The sequence below is a fragment of the Corvus hawaiiensis genome, chromosome 14 (assembly GCF_020740725.1).
Source record: "Corvus hawaiiensis isolate bCorHaw1 chromosome 14, bCorHaw1.pri.cur, whole genome shotgun sequence".
Classification (NCBI taxonomy): domain Eukaryota; kingdom Metazoa; phylum Chordata; class Aves; order Passeriformes; family Corvidae; genus Corvus; species Corvus hawaiiensis.
The window spans coordinates 7,038,808-7,053,755 of record NC_063226.1 but is presented as its reverse complement, the minus strand read 5'-3'; the positions used below and the strand labels follow the sequence as shown (position 1 = coordinate 7,053,755).

The 14,948-nt window shown below is 47.6% G+C and overlaps 1 protein-coding gene across 4 annotated transcripts in view; it reads left to right on the top strand.

Annotated features, from left to right (window-relative positions):
• Positions 1 to 13,795: 13,795 nt before the first annotated feature.
• The window catches only part of FHL1 (four and a half LIM domains 1), a 30,318-nt gene continuing 29,165 nt past the window's right edge, over positions 13,796 to 14,948 (top strand). For 2 of the 4 annotated variants that reach the window (XM_048319381.1, XM_048319378.1), the window contains exon 1: positions 13,796 to 13,964. The gene's annotated coding sequence lies outside the window, so the exon portion shown is untranslated. Of the gene's footprint in view, positions 13,965 to 14,007; positions 14,113 to 14,948 lie in introns of those variants that run through there. The other 2 variants (XM_048319379.1, XM_048319383.1) reach the window with 2 other exon arrangements.

Sequence of the window (14,948 nt, the reverse complement as noted above, 5' to 3'; positions counted from 1 at the left end):
AATCCAGCTGGGATAGCGCTGCTTAGTCCCAGCCCTGGAGCAGAGTGGACCTGCATAGAGGCATCACCATGGGGTGTTTGCAAAATCAGGGTTCCTGAGCTTTCCCAGGCTTTTATATCCCCTGTCTGTTGAATTTGCATTTGGGCTCCTGGCTGGTGATTCTGCCCACTGACTCCTGCCTGTACCATTTCTTTTGGTGCCCTGTGCTGAAAAGGCAAGATATTCAAATGCTTTACAATCCTTCAGTACAGAGGGCACCTCAGAAACTTTTCAGGAATCTCTTTCTGAGGCCTTTGGTTCACAAAGGACAACTTTCATCCCTTGAATGGTGTGAAACCACGTTTTTACAGCTCTGCCTCACTGCAGGAAGGTAGCCCTGACACCTATTTAAACACACTTATCTCCCACCCATAGCAGCAGGCAGCCAAGGGGCTGTCTGTGCTGTTTTCCAAAGGGACTGTGGTCTTTGTGTGGGGTGGTGAATCCTGAGCTGTCCTGCTGGGCTGTCCTAAAACTGAGATGGGAGCTCACAAAGTGAGTGAGAGGGACTTGCCCAGCATCACACTGGTTGTGGGTGGCCTGTGCTACTGGAAGTTACAGCAGTGGGACAGGAGACAAAGGTGTTATATTATTTTCTTGCTATGAAATGATGCTAATTCCATTGTACACTCACACCTCAAAATCCTGACAGTCGGAATAAACACCACTAATCCCACTGGATACGTGCCATCCAGCCCAGCTTGGGTTGGACTCGGGCATGTAACTAAAACAAACAAGGACATCATTTAGCAATTGAACAAATGCCTTTTGGCAGCTCTTCACCTTCCCAAACCCTCAGAAGAAGTGTAGCAGACCCTTTCAAAAGGATTGTTTCCGTGAAACAAGGTATGATTCAGGCCCTGCACCATTGGTGAGGGGTATCCCCAGCACCCAAAATATAGCTGGTGTGTATCCACCTCTGGTGTGTATCCACCCTCCACAGCACAGGCAGCTGCAGGTGGGCACCCACTGGGATAGGCTCACTGTGCCAGGAGCTGGCATGTTTTATCAGCCATGCAAACATATTTTGAATAGGTGCTGTTCAGAGGCGCAGCAAGCAGGGACAAGGCAGTTCCCTGCATGGTCTGGGGAAGGGGGGGCTTTCCCTGCAGGCAGGTGCACAGAGCTGTCATTTGCTGGTTAGTCCCTGTTTTATTAGCTCTGCTCAGTTTGGGCTGATGAGGGGCAGTTTTCTGTCAGTACCATCTGTCCACCTTCATGTGGAGATCAGTAAAGCGCTGGGAAAGGGGCCAACACTGGGTATCTACAGCCTCAAAAAAATCACAGGGCTGCTTTTAGAGCAATCCTGTATTGCCATGCCCAAAGCCACAGACAGTTCCGCACACTTGGCTCTGCATCTCCACATCATGCTGGGGTAGCATTTATATGAGGAAAAATTTTTTAAAAAGCAAGGCTTTGATTCTTCTTCCTTATCTCATCATGGCCTGCAAGGAGCTCTGGTCCTCGCTGGGTCCTCTAGATGGCAATATTGGAAAGGACAGTAATTGTCCACCACCACGGTGTCCCTTCAGGTGCGGGCCATGCAGAGCCCACTGGCCCACCCCAGCTCCAGAGACCCTCCCCATCCCCTGCCATGTTCACCATACCTCATGCACCATCCAGCTGAGTCCTTATAGCACAAAGGAAAGGAGACCCTGTTGCAAGACCCACTGCTCTGACACCCTGAACCCCTTCACAGGAGCCACCACCTTCCAAACACCTGGGAGTCTGGAGGTGCTCACAGACATCTCCCCTGCACCTTGTTTTCCCCTTTAAGCCCAGCTGCTTGTTGGCCAATTTTTTCCCTATTAAGCTTTCAGAATGAGAAGTTTAAGGTCAGTGGCCACAAGCTCATCGCAGGATGAGTTTTGGTCAGAGATGAGCTGCAGTCCTTGCTGAACTGCTGATGCATCTCAGAGATGGTCCAACCGTACCCCAGCACTGAGCCTGCAAGGGCACCTTCCCCCATGTGCTCCCATGCCTCACAGGTGCTTGTCTCACATCACCTGGGCACTGGGCCACTCCTAGGACTAGGCTTTGCTGACATCTGCAGCCAGTTTGTGGTCATCATGTCTGTTTGCACTGTTGCAAGAGGACTTTCTCTTGTCACAACTCCAAAACAGTGCTTCTCACCAGATGTGGGGAGTTTTGCGGAGGAAACTTCTTGGTGAGGTGAAGAGAGGAGGTGGGGGTGGAAGTGCCTCTCAGATGCCAGAGGGCCCGAATATAATCTCACAATAGTACATTGCAAAAAACATTTGGCCACGTGTCTGTGATAGGAGAATAATTGGAAGACAAGGCAAGTAATATGGAAACAGAGAAATGGTGTCCTTGCTGACAACCCTAACAAAATCTGCCAAGCTGTTGAAGGAACCCAGGAACTGGGAATGTTTGTGTACTCTGTGTCCAGTGCAGGCATAGCAACACTGCCAGGCACAAACACTGTGTATACCCCCTGCTTTCCACCTCCCTCCTCAGCTGGGAGCCATGTGTGTGTCATTTATCCCAAAGGCATTTGCAAAACACCTGGTACCTTCAGCCACATTAACATCAGAGGCTGCTTTGCACCTTGCTGGCAGGGGCAGTGCTGGGGACAGTCTGGCTCCTGGTACCCTACTCCCTGCCATGGCTAAGTGGGAACTGGCACAGCAGCACAGTGGCTCTGATGTCCCTGAAAGCTCCTGAACCTCAGATAAGAAGTACAGCAAAGTCTCAGTGTGTTGGCTGCTGCAGAGGTGAGGTGTCAGGGTGAGGCTGTGACTGGAGAGATCAAAGCCAGGGAAAGCAGGATTCCAGCCGGTCACCGCTCAGGGCTGCTGGAGGTCTGCTCTCAGAACAGTGTTTGGGGAGCAGCGACTCTGGAGCACGTTCCTTTGGGACCTGCAGTCCTTACACAGCCCCTCTTGGTGCTTTTCCTTTCTCCAGCCCTCATAGTCCCTGCACTTAGAACGTGGGTCAGAGGCTGCACTCTTAATGAGTGCAGGAGTCCTGTAAGGTTCAGGACTCTGGGGTAGCAAAGCCTTGAATCTGTTGTCCAATATTTAGACATGTGTATATACAAAAGGATTTGGTCTTTATTAATTGTCCTTTCATAGGAAATTCCACCAGCTCTCCTCCTCCCAGGGGTGCCAAGGATGCTCCAGCCCCAAGGAGCCCATATATGGTTGCAATCTCCTAACCTTGCATGTTCCACAATAGTGTGGTTGTGACTACTTTTAAGGATATGTGTGAACATTGCTCCCTTTCCTGTGTGCATAAACTCCCAGGAATGTGGAAAAAGATTACAAATGTGCATAAATTAAAGCTGTCAGCTCTGTACAGTGTGTCAGCCCTTCTACCTGCAGCAGCTAGGGTAGTTATGCCAACCTACCCACACAGGTGCTGTGCTGGGCAGGTCAGGCACTGCAGGGGAAAGGATGCTTTGAGAATAGGAAAACACCAACTGGTTGAGTGTGGAAACACTTGGCAATGTAAATGTGCCTGGGCTGAGACAGCAGCAAAGATTTTCTCTTGCCCTTCCTCCACCTAGTGCTGGTCTGAACCAAAATACACCTTTTCTGGGTAGTAGCTCCAAGGGTACAACCTTAAAGACAGCTAAGGACAGCAGGTCTCCACATCCTCACAGCATCCTCATTCCCTGCAGTGCCTTGAAGTATCTTCTCTGCACCCCTTGATGATGGATGGCTCAATCTGCTCTTCTGTAATACAGTTCACTCTTAGAATTCACAGAGGTACAAGAGGAAGGAGAAGAAGAGATGCAGCATTACTTACTCTTCCCTTTTCTCAGGTAGTTAATATTAATCACTGGTGCTTTGGATATGTTATGTGAATTCTCCCAGGTTCTGAAGCTTTGGAGATCTGCAAAAAGAGAGAAGTGGAAATGTCTGTGTATCTCTGTGACAGATGGGCCAGGTTTAATACAAATTTCTTCCCTTCTCCATGTACTCTGCTGTTATTTTTTAGCTTTGAAATAGCCCTGAACATCCTAAGGCTGTTTATCTAAATGATGTCTGAGTGGTCTGAGGTCACTATTTGCATTGGTGTACATTTCTCAAAGTGCAAAATCAAGGATTCCTCTGACAAGGCAGGTCAAGTGACACAGTTCTGCAGCTATACCAGGTATGTCTGGATTATATTTTCCACCCAGACCAGTGTCTGCTGCTCACACAAAAATGTCCAAATTCTTATAAAAGGCAAACAAATTTCCCTTGTGATTGGTTTCTGCTCTGCACGGGCTGGGGCTTTGTTGCTGAGATATTTGCTGTTGATAAAATACCTCAGCTCTGGTCAGATGCCTTAGAGGGCTCAGGGCTATTGTCCTGCTAGAAAGAAGCCAAGCCAGTGGCACTGTGACATTCCTAAACTCAGCTCCATCAGAGACTTGTTGCTTCAGCTGCAACGTGTGCTCCGATGACAGAGCTGATAATAGACCGATTGTGCTCGTGACAAGGGTGAAGGGGTTGAGTGAAAAACCTCCCTGGAAAAAACGGATCATCCTGGCTTTACAGATATTTAGTTTGAGATTCCATAACTAGCATTTGGCCTCGGCAATGCTGGCAAGACTGAATTCCTTTGCTCTAGGGAGAAGAGCCCAGCTGGGGGCCAGGCAGTCCTGCCCAGATGACACTGGAGCAGTTCTGTTTGCAGCAGCACGAGCTGGCTGGGCTGTCCTGGGAGCAGGGGCAAAACTTCTGCTGTGGATACACCACCATCAGAGAAGGATGCACTGGCTCCTCAGGATGGAAAAAGGAGCATCCACTGGCCTCCCCAGGAGTGGATCTGACTCAGGACACTGAGTGGAGATTATGGTCCAGCTGAAAGTCCTGGAGCATGACAAGCAGGACAGTTAATACCTGGACTCTCTGGCCGGCCATGCCTCTAATGCAGCGGAACGAGTAAAGCTGAGGCACAGCATGTAAATATTTATAGCCAGTTACCAGGTTTCATATTTGGCCAATCCCCTGTCCCTCCTGGCTCCTACCACTTGATGTTTGTGGCTCTGAGTTGCCAAGGACACTGGCAGGGGCAGGATCCTCTCTGCAGGGAGCCAGGGGCAATGCTGTGGCACTTCTCCAAGGCAGCAGCGCTGTCCAGAAGCACCCAGGGCTCTGACTGACCCTTCCTGCAGCCAGAGCTGGTTCTGGCTGCACTGCCACATCATAGCAGCACCCACTGCACCCACCAGCACCTGCGTCCCAGCCAGCAGCTTTGGGAAGGGGGACACGAGGCACTGACCAGCCCCCCAAAGTAGATCTGGCAGCATTTTTCACTGACTGGCTCAGGTTTGCCTGAGGGAAGTGGGGAAGGGAATGTGCAGAGCCCTTTTTGTCTTGGGACATGCCTCTGTCACCCCTCATGCTAGGGAGCTGCTCTCCTGAGCGGCTGCTTCGTCAAAATCTAAGCAGTCTGTGCAGAATTCTCATGTTCTTCCTCAGATCCAGAATATCTAATGCCAAATATTTTTCCCTGCTGTTGGTTCAGTTTCTTCTTCTGCTCCCTACCCTCACTTGAGCTGTTGAGAGAAAAAAAATCCCAGTCTGCTTTTACTGAAGAGATTTATTTCAGTTTGGAAGTGGCAGGAAGACAGCTTCTCTGTAGCTGTGCATATGTCTGAGATCTTTCTCTTGGGTCTCTCAGTTTGACTTAAATCATCTTTAAATCACTTTTCTTCAGCAGAACTCAGCAAAGAAGTGAGTTCTGTCATTTTTACTTAAGACATGATTCCCAGAAAATTTGGTTTAAACCAAAGGCAACACACCCATGCTCCCTTTGTGCCAGCTAAACTAAGCCAGTTGAAAATCCCATCTGACTGGAAGGAGAACAAAAGTCCAGCACAGACAAATCTCCTTCACAGCTGGGTATCAAGTCTAAAATCTTTTGTTTGAGAAAGCTGCTTGACAGCTATTTACTGCAGCTCCTTCAGCACACTGAGCTCAGGAAATTGCATTCATAATTTCCTTAGTGCCAAATGGTTTGTAATTTTCCCATGACTATTTCTTTTTTTGTTTGTGAAACAAAGCCTCTGGAAATCTTACACAAATTTACTTTTCGCCCAAGTATGAAGCTAACATGAAGTATACAATTTAATGGGATACCATTCACTTGATTTTTTTGGCATAGAGAATAAAAACCCCAATCTTGTTTGTGACTAAGTTTTCCATCAACAATCTTGCAATTTTAATACAGTCTTTTTTTTAACAAAAGGAAAATTGATCTGATACATGAATTCAAAATGCTCATCTAGCCAGAGCTGTTGGACGCAAGGAGAAAGCAGAAATGGCGGAAAGGTGTGACCTGGCTTTTCCACATCACCATGAGTGCAGGTCTGAGCAGTAAGTATGATTCCCCATGCCTTTATGTGAAAGCCTTTGATTTATGCAGAGGCACTTGGGTGTGGTGAGCCAGGCTGGTGTTCGGTTCCAGCCCCTGGGACAGATCTCATCCATAGCCTTGGACAAGTGGCTGCTTTCTCCACTTTGCTGCTGGTGTAACCCTGGGCACCATATGGGTTGTTGGGGTTGGTACCTTGGAGCACACCAAATTTAAGCCTCTGCACAGATACAGATGCCATTAACTATCTCACTAAATATGACTTTCACTGGCATTAATTGTGAGTCACACAAAATCACTATGTAGGAGCCAGCAGAGCATTTAAGACTCCCAGGCTCAGGACTTTGCATCCAGAGAGACAAGGATGTGCTGGTGGCAGGTGCTGGAGGGGACTGGGGTGTGACTCTGCATCCCATCCCATGGACTGGAAGATACTGTGGCAGCAGAGGTTTGTGTGAGTCTATTGCAGTGGTTCCATGTCTCCAGCTCTGCTCTGGAGCTGGAATCTTCTCCATGGGGTGCTTTTGAGTCTGAAAGCTTGTCCTCTAACTACCTGTCTGTTGTTTCAAAGCCTGCATTTTAAACCTTCACATATCTTTGCCTCCCTAGGATGGAAGCAAAAAATACTATTATGTCTTTGTGTGCATGCAGGAACCTGAGGCACACTGAGCAAATCCCTCCATTGTGGTCATACTGACAGGTGAAGGTGGCCACAAACGAGGGACTGCAGGCACTGAGCACCACTGCTCCTTTCTGGAGTGTGCCCACAGTGTTCCCAGCAGCCCTGGAGCCAGGCAGGCATTGCCTGAGGGGCTGATGTTATGACTCAGCCCAAGTCAAGCAAGCAGTTTGTACCATGATGAGGAATTTAATTTTGGTCCCCTGAACTGTAGCGAACACTGTGGGCCCCAGCCCATTCTGTGCCTGTTGTTTCTCATGTTCATGGAATGATCTAATCCAGTTGTACGTGTTTCTTTATGGTCCTCAGCTTTCTAATTGGTTTGATTTTAGCTGCAGACTCAAGCAAAATGAAATTTGTCATGCTTTGAAAATCTCCTCTGCTATTAAAACATGTCTTTTACTTATGTTAGCCTGTGGGTACCTTAAATGAATTTTTTCCTAGACTAAAATCTAAGCTAAAATTAATAAAGAAGCTTAATTTTGGTCTGATGCCTGGAAGCCATCTTTTCAAATCTGGAACATGAAACTCCTGGTGAGCCTCGCACCAAGGAAAAAGACCAACTTTAGGATAATTACGTATAGTAAGATAAAGATATACATGTGTCTATAATACGTATCATCACAAATCCCTTTGCTCTGCTTGAAGGAAAACCTGATACTATACTGCTACTTTACCTCGTCGCTATTAGAAACCTTTGTTAAACCTCTCTCAATAGGTATCCACCCAGGAATAGATAACTGATAAGGACCAAGAACCAAACCTTTTCTCAAATTTTATCTGTTTGGCTTATGCAAATACTCAAATATTTGATGGATTCCTGTTATTGTTTAATGTCTGGCCAAGATGTTTGCTGGAAGGGCCGAAGTCTGGAAACACTTAAGCAAACTGTGCCCCAGCAGTTGTTGAAGTCAATGGAAATTTACTTGACTTCAGCATAGGGTGGCTCAAAAGTTCTAGTGATAGCAGTAGTTGTGAAGGAGAAAAGCTATTTTTTGCACAGGCCATTCCCCATGCTTCAGTTTGTGGGCTCTGCTCAGGGTTAGACAGGGTTTGCACAGACCATGAGGTCGGTGTGTGGGGATGCAGGGGCAGAGGTCTGCACTCACAGGGCTACGCTGTCCCGGGGATCTGGGCCCAGGTGAGTTGATGCCTGTGGCCACAAGCTGCCTGCTGCTCCCACATCCCTGCTTGTGATCCAGCAGGAAAAAACACCAGGACCCAGTACATGAATGTGGATGGAAATGCTGAAGTTCAAATGACCATAGAGCAGAAAACCTCAAGCCCTACCCTTGGCAGAAAACCTGGTGTGGTTGAATAGCCCCTTGCAGGCTGCAGATAAATAGCTGTGACTGTTGCCAACATTCCTTGAAAACTTAAATTGTTGCTGGAAAGACTGCTGGAAACCTTAGTTTCTCTTGCCTTTTCCAAAGGTAGCCTTGCTACAGTCAACAGATGGGTCCATTCCTGCAGGGCTCTGGTGCATCATCTTTTATAAATGGGAGTCACCTTTGTAATTTTCCATGCACAGAAGGAGCAACTTGTACTGGGAGAAGCATTTTGGACTCTGCTAAAGGACGCCAAGAGGGCTGACACGGCTGCTTCTCTTAATCTGATAGCTGAGCCATCCCTGCAGCTGCTTTTTAAAGGTGGGAACAACCTTTAGCTAGATCCCTTCTCCATGTGCAGATTCTGGTGTCACTCAGGAACATCTGAGTAGCAGTGATGTCACAAATAACACAGCCACTGTAATTACTCATGGGCTTATTCACTAGCAGGTTCTCAGCAGGTGATTGCCCAGCTTTTGGAAATCACCTTGATGCATTGATCCAGGTTTGCTGATGGTATCTTAGGGCTATGCTACAGAAATACTTTGACACTAAATTGGGGGAAGCTGAGTAGTCTTGTGGATGTCACCTAATTACAACCATAATCCTTTTTTTGTGGCTTGCTGTTTTGCCCACTAAAGTGAAAGAATCATTGAACCATAAAGACTGGAAAAAGCTTCTAAGATCAAGTACCACCATTAACCCAGCACTGCCAATCCCAGCTCTAAACCATGTCTCTGAGCACCACCATGTTTTTTGAACTCTCCCAGGGACAGCAGTTCCACTACCTTCCTGGGCAGCCTGTTCCAATGTTTGACCACCCTTTGAGTGGAGAAATATTTCTTAATATTCAATCTAAACCTCCTGTGGTTCAACTTGAGGCCAGGACAACTTGGTCCTTTTCCGGTTTGCTCAACCTGTGATGAAGCACAACCCACTGATGTCCCTCAGCAATTTCACCCTCACTCACTTGCATATGTATGATTTCCAAACCACACTGATAGGAAGAATTGCAGCAGAAGCCCAGAGAGCTGAGAGATGTCTGTTTTTTGGCAGCCTGGCTGCTCCCACTGAGGATCACAGCCTACGGTATGTGGCCGACAGGTTGTGATGCTCTTCTTTGCATCAACTTGGACAGCTGCATGTTATGTATTTAAACTCCATGGAAAAGGCTTTGCATCACTGATGTTTTAACCACACCATTCCAAACCTTCCATAACCCCTCCCTTACTTACTCCCAGAGAGGAATGACTCTGAAGTGTTTCAGCTTTTCCATTACTTTGCCCGCCTGGAGACCATGTGCTGATGGCTGTGAGGTAATTAGCTGGTGTCAGGTGAGTTCCAGCTGCCTGCAGGGCTGGGGCTCCATCTGGCCACCAGTATCCCCCAGGGTAGCAGAATGGTGGGATGGTTGAGGGTGTGGAGACTGATGGATCTCTTTCCCTATTTCTTTTCCTCTTTCCTCTCTCTCTCTCTCTTTTTCCTCTTGAAATGATTCACTGCAGGACAAGCTGTCTTCTCCTGTGCCCCTTGGGCTGAAAACAGACTTTGGAAAAGTCAGAGGACAGATCGAGGACAGAGCCGTCACTGAGGCCTCAAGGGATCAGCTTTCCAACATGATAGTTCTCCTTTCAGCTGGGAGGCCCTGTGTGGGCCACGGGTGCTTTATATTCCAGTGGGGAACCCATCCAAAACAGGGCACAACTGACTTCTACGCGGTTAGGGACATAGATGTCACAGGAGCATCCAGCCTGTGTGGCTGCCTCTGCTGGGAAAGCTTCCTGCTCTCAGAGGCTGGTGAAAGCAGGTGGCCATGTGGTGAAAGGAGGATGGAGCCAGTCAATTAGGGAATTAACAGGGCAGTGACCCTGAGGAGTCAGTGTGGATAGGGAGTCAAGAGGGTTTGTGATGGTACCTTAAGCCCAAAATAGCTGCATCCCTCAGACTGCAACTTGGAAGGGGGAAGGAACCCTTCCCAGCTGTTTTGGACAAAAGGGCGAGAGGGGATAATGAGTGGTAATTACTTTAATGAGGGGATTGGTAATTATTTTCACCTGCAGCTGAGGGAAGGGCTGAGGTGTTCATTAGGAGAGGAGGGCTCTGAAGGGTTTGTGTGTGGAAATTATCTCTGCTGCTGTGGCTCTGTGTGGCCATGGTGTCTCACAGAGGGCAGGTGAGTGGGGCAGCCCCATCTCACACAGGGTGATTGTCACCACTGTCAGCCCTGACTAGGGGACACCATGGATGGGACATGTCACACCCAGCCGCAGTTTGGCATGTGGGAACCAGGACAGCCAAACCAACCCATGGGGTATGTGAATGGCATTCTGCTTGGGTTCACCCCAAGATGCAGTGGCTTCCTTCCACTGGCAAAACCAGGCCTCGTGGTGTGAAAGACTTTCCCCCTCTGTGGCTAGAGGGGGATGTAATGGAATCAGAATGGAGACCCAAAGGATGAATCAAAGCACATCTTTCTCTACCAGTGCAGATGATTCCTGCTTTGGGGTGAGCCCTTGACTTTGGGGGTGTCCTGCCCTTGGGGTTTCTTGGAGAGCACTTGGCTGTACATTAGCCTCCCCACACCCTCTGCAAGCTCTACCATTTCCAAATAAAGTTTCTTAGCAGATAGATTTGAGTGACTAATTCAACCAACTCAGTTTTAAGTGCTTCTGCTTATAGTTCATTTTGTTTGGATAACTAGTTAAGGATATATTGGATCATTGGAGTCCTTCTTTTTTAGATTTACTTACTGTGTTTGCCAAAAATCAATTTGCAGGGTAACTGATTATCTTCCTCAGCAAGCACTGGTGGTAGTAGGGGATTGACTCAGAGTTGACTCAGTCCTTTGCAATGAGTTGTGTCATTCTTGCACTTTATTCTTGTTTAATCCAATGCTTTGGCAGAGATTTTTATAGTGCTCTTTTGTATCTGTAATATGGCAGTGCCCCAGTGCCTGTTCCTTGACTCTGGTTGTGTGCTGTCCTTGCTCTCTAAATCATCCACTGCTCTTTTCCAAACAGAATAGAACTGCTGCTGTGATTAGTGCAAGCTCTGGAGTGCTTAAATTCTTCTCTGTCAGGTATACTGGTCATTTTAAGGTCTGATTTAAGGTCTGATCCTGCACACACTTTCTGGCAGGAGTAGCAATACTGAAGATTGGGTAAAGCACTTGCTCTGTGCCATGTGCCTTCGCAGACCTTTATTTTGCTTTTTTTTTCTGGATGTGGCATTGTGCACATGGACTGGATGGTGAATCCAACAGGGATCTAAAGGATGCAGCAACTGCAGGATGAGGCCTTGATCTGCAATCCGGTGAGAGCAATGAATTACTCAAATAACAACCTGCTCTGCTGTAATCAGTGAGAGCCACGTTATATAGATGAATTTATTATTTATCTGCTACTCTGTTAAGCTGACAGACATGCTGCCTGGCAGTTGCTTTGATGGTAGCTGAGGTTTAGGATTTGGCCATGAAATCCCTAGTTTGTGTTGTATGTGGAAGGCATCTAATACCTTAAATAAAGGGCAGAGGATCCTGATAGCAGCCTGATGACATTCCCTGCAGATATGGGATGCTTGTTATGCTGCAAGATGTCAGGCACTTATTAGAGCACTTGTGCTTCTCCAGGATGCATCATCTGGTTGGGATCTTCCAAGATGCAACTGCAGAGGTGCAGGATTAGTCCCAGGTATTCCTATGGGGCAGGGGCAGTGACTGGTCTCTAGTAAAGGGACTCCATTGGTACAGATGCTCCTGGAGCAGTGCCCTTCCTATTCCTCTCTCCTCCTCTTTCTGTTTATGGCCAGAGGCAGGAAGGCTCCTTCCTTTGAAAGTAGAAATCCCACAGGAGCTGCCTGCAGGGTAACTTTTCCCTGGTGCCATTCTTCTACAACTGTGCAACACCTGGTTTGTCTTTGTATACTCACATTCTACAACCCTGGTTTCTCCTGGAGATCTTGGCTTGATTTATCTACCTGGGAATGTTCTGTCTGAATGTCCCATCCTTGAAGGGTCTCATCTCTGCAACTTCTTATGAATCTTGGAGCTCTGCAGCTGCAAACATGTAACACACATCACACCTTAGGGGCAGGGGGGTTTTGCTAGTGGTCTTGTAGGTCTGATGGTTGGTTACAGCCATTAGAGAAAAGCTCTCGCTAATGGTGACTAAGTTTTATGCTTGCTGGGAGAGCTGTTGAAAAAATGAGCTGGAAACGGGTATTTGGATTCCTTTGAAAATCAAATATAAACTTCAGTCCATAATGATAAATGATGTTGGTGTTTCACATCTGTGTTTCATGTATTCCTGGAGTTGTTCTTGGCAAGTTGTGGCCGTCTGAGTCTTGAACCTCAGGGCAGCCCAGTGTTCTTGTCCCTGCTAGGGATGTTAATGTGGATGATGCAGTGTTGGAGGAATCTGTGGGACTTACCTGTTGAATGAACAGACACACAGAAAAATATGAATGTTTCTGTAAAGAGAGAGTGTTTGCTCTTACACAATGTTTTTTGTTTTACTAACAAAGAAAAATTCCTTGGCCCAAATATAGTGGTCTGCTTTCCAGGGATACTGGTGCTGTGTCCAGCACACCTACCAGACTCTCCTGCCATTAGTCAAGAGCTCTGTGGTGGTTCTCCAAGGCACCACAAAAGCCTGTTTGTAGAGAAAGAGCTCCAACACAAGCACCTCTTGTTGAAAAACAAACTTAGCTACTTGCTGGACCATGTGTCCAACAGCAACAAGAATGGAAGAAAGTGGCATAACTCAGAAGAATAAAGAAAGTATAAGGGATGGAGAAAGGGAGAAAAGAAAACAATGTGAACGTTGTGAGATTTTTCTGGTGTGATGCAGCACAGGCAGGCAGATTTATTTAAAACAGGAATGAATTGCTACCTGACAGTACTATATTTCATGCCTGCTTTGAAGAAAAGGCTCCCCTTTTGGCATAATTTTTTCTGTGCTCTCTTCAGTTGGGTCCCCTCCCTCCCTGCAGAGTTCTCACCTGAAATACATCCCTGCTGTTTGTTTTGTGTCCTGCAAACTCTGTCTATGAACCTGAATGCGATGTGTAACTGACCTTCCAGGAAAGGCTTTAGCATTGAGAGAGGGTTATTTGGACAGGACAGGAACCTGGCCACGCATCCTCCTGCAAAGATTCTGTGCCTCATTTTCCTTGTCTGGGAGTGCAGCTGCTGGCACTTTGGGGGTAGCAGGGCTTTTCCCAGCCTGCTGCGTCCCAGGGTTCCCATGACAGCCCGGTGCTGTTGTGGGGAGGCACGGAACAGCTCTGCAGGCAAAGTGCCATCGCTGGTTGGGGTTCCCCCTCACCATGGACGGTGCAGTGACCCTGGGAGGAGCATGCCTCTCCGGGCAGGATCGCTGCTATGGGCTGGACTTTTTTTTTTTTTTTTTTTGCCATTCACCTCCCTGCTATAAGTGTGGAAGCCGCGTCTCTCCAGCTGGACACCCCAGCCCAGCCCTGGACCAGAGCGCTCCCGTGTCCGTCCCGCAGCCGCTTGCAGTGCTCGGTCCATCCCTTCCCTCCTCCCGGCAGCAGCCGCCTCGCAGCATTCCCGGGATCTCCGGCAGCCAGTAAGCACATGCCTCCCTCTCTCCCTCTCGAGCATCGTCTCGCTGAGCAGGGCAGGGAGCATTTCAGCATCCCACGCTTCGCAGATCTTCGGATTTCGGGGCTGGTGCTGGTCTTTTCTCTGCCTTGTGACTGCTCTGCCGGAGAAGGGTTTGTGAGAATAGGGATGGGGAGTGGGAAGCCTGTGGGTGTGTAATGTATTTCTGAAACACTCTCTAGCAAGCAATTTCTCCGTGGTTCACTGAGTTAGCCTCAGAAACTGCCTGTTTTATGGGTTGTTTTGGAAATGGGATTTATCTACGTTCTTGCTTCTGATTTCTCTTGCATCCTCTTTTTCTGATATACATATTCCCTCCTGGAAGGTGGTTGCTTTTAAAGTGCAGGCAGACCCTGGGGTATAAATACAACTTTTCCCTTTGCTTCCAAGCTGAGCTGCTGCTTAGGGAGAATTTGCTGTGGTGCCGAGTTGTGTAAGAGCTGTCAGCTCTGTGCTTTCCTGGGCAGGTGATCAGATGTGCCTCTTTGAGGCTTTTATAATGAGAGCTGGGGAGGAAATAGCTAAAGCGGAGGCTGTTTTGTGGGGTCTCAGGTGATGTGAGGAGCAATCCTGGGAGCAGGCTGGCAGTAACAGAATTGGGGAATATGGAAATGCAAGCTTTTACCTAATAATTATCACACTTTCCTCTTTCCTTCTGTATTACAGAATATCAGGCAGTTGCAGAGTTCCTGCAGCTGTACCCACGTGAATGCAAACACCTTGAGTTTTGCACAAATGCTGCACCCCTGTATCAATATAGATTTGGGAAGTCACTTGCATGAGTGAAGTTGTATTCACCATGTGTTTGCAAGACGGGTGTTTCTGTCATTAATCTTTTCTTTAGTAATTGGTCAAAAGATAAGTTAATGCATGTGACTCTGGTCCTATTTGTGTTGTGTAAGCAGGAGCCAGTCTGTGGTTGAGAAAGGGATGTGACTATTTTTTAAAC